Consider the following 6,000-nt stretch of genomic DNA (forward strand, 5'->3'; position numbering starts at 1 on the left):
TGTCGTACGGGATGAATACCAATTTTTTTGACCAGTCCCAAATTTCTCTTTTAAAGGCAGACAAAATTCGCCGGTACCGCGAACGACAGTTCTGAAATAGAGGTCCCACGCCCGTCGTCCGCTGCCATCGCCGTCCCCGCGAGTCCCACGATACGCGAAACGACGCACGCACAGAATGCTTCCGGTTGTCTGTGGAACTTTTTTTTCAATCAACGTATTTGCAGCTTTTTAGAAGCCACAAAAAATGGGTTTCATATTTTTTTCTATTTTTAATATTGAGTGTGTGCTTTCAGTGACCCACGACTTTGATTAAATTTGGTGGTCGCATCGATACCTTAGAAAATGGCCCGTGACCGCGGAAAAGAGAGTGAGCGAGACTCGAACCGGCCAGTTCTTGATCGGCGGTTTTCGGGCGGAAAGAAACCTAATTTCGAGCCGCAAATTTTGTTCTGGGTAGTTGGGCTCTCATATGTCACGTACAACTAAAAACCTCGGCGAGCATAAATACCCTGTCAGTGTCCCTTTAATCGACAGCACGCTTCGTGGAAAACTACTTTTATCGACAGCACGCTTAGGGGAATTTCGACGTGCGTGCATTACTGGAATCCGCGTTAATCTATGCCGACTATCCATCCACGCCGCTTCGCGGCGGCAGGCAGGCGGCTCATTAGAAAAAGTAGTTATTTCGAGCCGTCGATGAAGCGTCGTTTGATGAACAGATTGCCACTGTTCAAGCAAGAAGCTTGTGCTGGCGCACGTGTTATGTCCGCGTTTCCTGCACCAAAGCCTCCCGAAGCCGCAACTTTGTACAATAGTAAATTTGACCTCGCCGACTAAAAAAAGGAAGCGTGTCATCAAGAAGCCTGCCGTCCCCATCTGGGCAGCTAGACACCACTCAAAGCGAGAATCCTGGGAATGTCACATGTGGCCAAAAAAGTAAGAATGTTTTAAGCTGATTAGAATCTCGTCTAACAGACTTGACAGTTTGACCGTTTATGTACGCTCGTTCACATTATCTGATACAAGATGCACTCAACTTGCAGCACCCGTGTCGAGCCTGAACACTTTAACACGACCTGCCGAGCCTGACGTGGACATGCTGCCACCAACCATGTTCAACGAAGGCACGTCACTCTGTTGTGCAGCACAATCACAGGGAGAGTAGGCTTTCCAAGACCATATACACATATTCTACCAAATTGACAGTTGGTTTGACCTTTTGTATACGCTTGTTCATATTATTTGATAGAAGATGCACTCAACTTGCAGCACCCCTGACGAGTCTGACCGCTTCAACACGACCTGCCGAGCCTGACAAAGACGTGCTGTCGTCAATCACGTTTAACGATGCCATGGCAAGAGGAGCTGGACATCGGCTTGAAAATGCAAGAGAGCTAAAACGGTCCCAGAAATACTACCTTCAACAGATTGCCCACCTAAAAGTCAAGCTGCGCAAATCCCAAAAGCTAACATGCACAGAGAAGGCTTGTCAGCCGGCTAAAGACTGAGGTTAATTCTTTGGGGCAGGCTTCCTCACATAACAGAATGCTAGATGATATGTGCGGGGATCGCACTCCCGGGATTTTCTTGTCAGTCAGCTAAAACTGCATCAAAAGAGACCAAAAGGACGTCGCTACACAAAGTACGATAGGAACTTTGCGCTAGCATTGCACTATTGTTCAGCAAGGGCAAGCAAAACGTGTTGCGGAACACGTTTTGCTTGCTGAGTGTGTCTTCCCTCAGGAGGTGGCTGCCCACTCTTGACGTGCGTCCAGGTCTAAATGAGAGTATCCTGAAGATCTTGAAACTCAAGGCAGATGGCTTGCCACTTTCAGAAAAACTCGTATTTGTTGTTATCAACGAAATTGGGCTAAAGGAGCATATTTATTACAATGCACGTGGCGACTACTTTGAGGGCTTTCTAGATGGCGCGGGCAAGATTGTTCACGCGAATGAAGCCCTTACAGTAATGATTAAAAGCACCAAACGAGGGCATAGATAGGTCATAGGGTATTTTCTCACACACGATGCCATGCAAGGAACAGCTTTAAAGGGGCCCTGCAATCATATTTAAGCGTCTACCTTTTTTGCAGTTTCCACGTACATCAGGATTGGGGTAAGCCAGCGGGCACGGAGAGACCAACTAAATATCAGTGCGTCATATTGTAACCGGAAGACGCGGAAACCTCCTCCACCTACGGGGGCGACCCGCGGTGCCGGAACCGCGCGCGATATGTGACGTCTTAGGTCCTGGGCTTACTACTGGTCAGAGCCGCTGAAAGCTTCTTTTTTGTCGACATAGAAAATATAAGTGGCGCGAACCGTTCCAGTTATTTATAAAAGTAGTTTTTGTTCACTATTTTAGATCAGAAAAGAAACAAATGCAGTTTATAAAGTATGGAAGCAAGAAATGACCCGTCGACACACCCTCCACCAAGCGGTGGAAAAGGCGGCGCATACTACAGGGTGATTCAAGGAGAGGCCAGGCTCTTTAAATCGACCGCAAAATTCGGTTTCTTAACCTATCGCGCTACGACTTAACCTATCGCGCTGTCCGCACCCCGGCCGCTTATTTCGAGAGGTTCAACGATGGGACGCATAGTAACGGCGGCCACATAAGATTGGCTGATTACAGAGAGCGACGGCGTGTCGCAACACCTAGCAGCCGAGGTGCAGTGGTGGAGCGGGGCTATGGCGTCCTTGGGCCGCCAGCGAGGCGCCGCGAAGAGGCGTGTACGAGTTATCTAAGGTGGATCAATATTTTGTAATGAGCCATCCGCAGACTGTCGCCTCAAAGCGACGTGAACCGGGGGGAGGGGGGGGGGGGGGAGGCTTAACACGCGCCCCAGTGATACACCCGCCGTCCCCCACTGTGTGGCGCCGGCATTGGCGAAGGGGGACGTCGCCGGCGATTTTCGGTTGCCAGGTGTTACGTCACAACGTCACTCCCTATACACGTTTGCAAGTCCGGTCTCAGGGCGCCGCCATCTTCCTCAGTGGGGTGCGCTCTCGGGAGCGGCCATAATCCGATTACGACGCCTTAGCAAGGCTTCGTAATCGGATTATGACTGGTCCAAGCGCACCCCAGACAGGCAAGATGGCAGCGCCCTGAAGCCGGACTTGCAAACGTGTATAACAAGTCAATCAAATACGATCTCCGTTGCTATGCGTCCTATCGCCTAGCCTCTTGAAATATGCCCGCCGCCATCTCTCGGTGCTTGGAGAAGGTGTTTCCTAGCCAGTTTCCACAACCAGTGGGGTTATGGCGCCATCCAGTGGCAATGTTGCGAACTTTGGATACTCCAGACCGTCCAAGGTCAGCGCATGCACCAGGGCACTAATGCTAACGCCTAAAAAAAAAACTGGTACAGTTTGGTACCTGCGTTTTCAATTGTACCATTTATTTTGCTAATTTCAGCTGTATAAATATGTCGTGTATTACATTTGATGAAAAAGTTCATCTACATGAGGTCCGCAAACTAAACACCGTTTTTTTTTTATTCTTCGGATTTCTCAATGCGAAAGTATGTGCAAAGCTCAGGAAACAAAAGTAGTTCCCTATCAAAATTGGACTTGCTGGTGGGGATAGCAGACCTCAGTGTCGCCCTGTTGGAGTCTGCAGGGTTCTCTGATATTAATCCATGTCAATGTGGTTTAATTGGGCCACTTGAAAAACCCCAGTGTCTCTATGCTGAAAACTCCATTTTCTAACAAAGTTTGGCCTTTTGGTGGCGAGAGCGGACCTCACCATTAGGGCGCTGGACTTTGCAGGGCTCTATAAAGACAATAGTTTAAAATGCGGCTCAATTGGTCTGAAAATTAAGTTCTCTCTACAGCATGAAAACGAAATTCCATAAACATTTTACTTATTCGTGGTGGGAAAGGACTGTCAGTGCCACTGAGCTAGAACGTGCAGGACGTTATAATATTAGGCAGTCTCAATATGGCTCAGTTTGGGCCGTGTAATGGGCCCTAAAGCAGAGCTCATAAAAGTATTTTCCTATAAAAACTTGACCTTTTGACAAGAGCAGACCTCAGCGTCTCGGTGTTCGAACTTGCAGGACGTTCTCTTATTAATCCATTTTATTGCGGTTGGATTGAGCTGCGGAATGAATACTGCGCAGAGCTTGAAGATATTTAAATTCATATCAAAATTTACTTCCTAATAACGAGAGGAAGAAGTAAAAAAAAAAACAACATTTAATCGTCCTTTTAGAGGAACAATAAAATTATTTTACGAGCTCTTTCGCCTCAACTCAAAAGCTAAATAAATATTCACGTAGTCGGGACGTAATATTTCACCGGAATCAGAAGTTCTCCCATCCATCTGGGGGTTGGCGGGGTTAGCGGTTTGTGTTTAGGGTGCCTTCATCATCGCGCGGTTTTTGCTTGAGTGGTGATATCTCAGCCATTTTTTTTTCTCCCAATCGTTTTTTTTTTTAATGACTTTTTCAAGTATGAGCAATCCGGTGTGACTCAGCTCGACCGAGTAGCCTTGGCTATTGCTCAGACGTCATTTTACCGCAAAGGTCACCCAGTCAGAGCGTCAGGATGTCATGCGCAGGCCCACTCAGTGCATAAAAAGATGTCTTCAACCTGATTCCGACATACATGTAGGCGCTCTCTACGCGTTTATTGTGTCTGATGCAATCGTGGACAAATGATAAGTTACAGCGAAAGCGCTCCCAGCGTTCTTGCTGGCGTGGTCGGCCTTTCACCACTGGCAAGTCTGATTAATTTTACTTTCATCGACGTAAATAAGATAAATGCTAGAATATCAACTTTGTCGGTGTTGGCTTTGAAATGCGACGACTCCGAGCTTCCACTATGCTTTTTAAGCGCGCCATGGAATGCGTCATTCGCAAGTGACGATAAATGCCGTCGCGGCACTAACTGAGTACGAACGCGAATACAAATTTGTTCATCGAGAAATTGATCATTGGCGAGCGTATACGTCTGAGTGACGTAGTGCTCGTGACCGAATAAGTGAGCTGGATTCGGCAGACGTGCTTGGTTACCGCGGATGTATTACAGTGAAAAGGCGGAGAGCTTTCGAAGGAAAGGAATTAAGATATAGTTCGCACACTTTTGAAAATAACGTACAGAAAAGCAGTCTTTTGGTTTTCTACCCTCGTGTGCTAGTTTTCTCGCAACCAACTACACGATATGTGATTAAAAAAGCCCCAATTTTAAATTATTTATTCCAGCCCAGAATTCATTTCTTGGTTTCTTTAAAGGGATGGTGCAACGATATTCAATTCGAATGTTTTTCACTTTACACGAGCTTACTGCCACTAGTGGGACTCAAGGATACTGGCACGCAAAGCCACTGGCCAAGAAACTTCTTTGTTGCGGTGTAATTTCAACGACAAAAGCGATCGTTTTCAGTCAATCTCTCCTTTACAAAACTTGATGACGTAACTAGGGGTCGCAGTTCGCCCCAATGACTATATTTGAATGCGGTTCATACATTGGACCCGAGCATTGCGTGGGCACTCGATTTGGGCTCGTGATAATTACTAGCTTGAGAAGCATTCTGGTAGTGGCCCGTGTCCAATCGCTGCAACAACGACAATAGCCGAGCCATAACGATGTGTGGAACTCTGCGCGTGTCGTGTACCTTGCTAACCCCAGCGCGTGACTATCATCAACATTGGCGGCATATAATCGGCTCCAGATCGCGTGGCCGCTTGTTCTGGCTCCGAGTTGAGGGGGAGAACGCTGCTCGTTTTTCTTTAATTTTTTTCCGGAACTTCTATAGGAGGACGCCATATTTGAGGGCGCCATATTTGAGGGCGATGTTTAGAGCGGATGCTCAGAACGAGCTCACATTAATAGCCTGCTAAGACCGGCAACCTTGATGGTGCTAAATGCACGCTCCAAGAGAACTGCGGAAGCTGGCAGTCAGCACGCGCTCAGCAGCAGCGCACACGGATATGGCCGCCGGTGAATACTCCCTATAGCGTGGGGTGAAAAACGAACGCGTGTTTCGTAGGTCAT

The sequence above is a fragment of the Ixodes scapularis genome, unplaced genomic scaffold (genome assembly GCF_016920785.2).
Source record: "Ixodes scapularis isolate PalLabHiFi unplaced genomic scaffold, ASM1692078v2 PGA_scaffold2__306_contigs__length_199485367, whole genome shotgun sequence".
In the NCBI taxonomy this organism is placed as follows: domain Eukaryota; kingdom Metazoa; phylum Arthropoda; class Arachnida; order Ixodida; family Ixodidae; genus Ixodes; species Ixodes scapularis.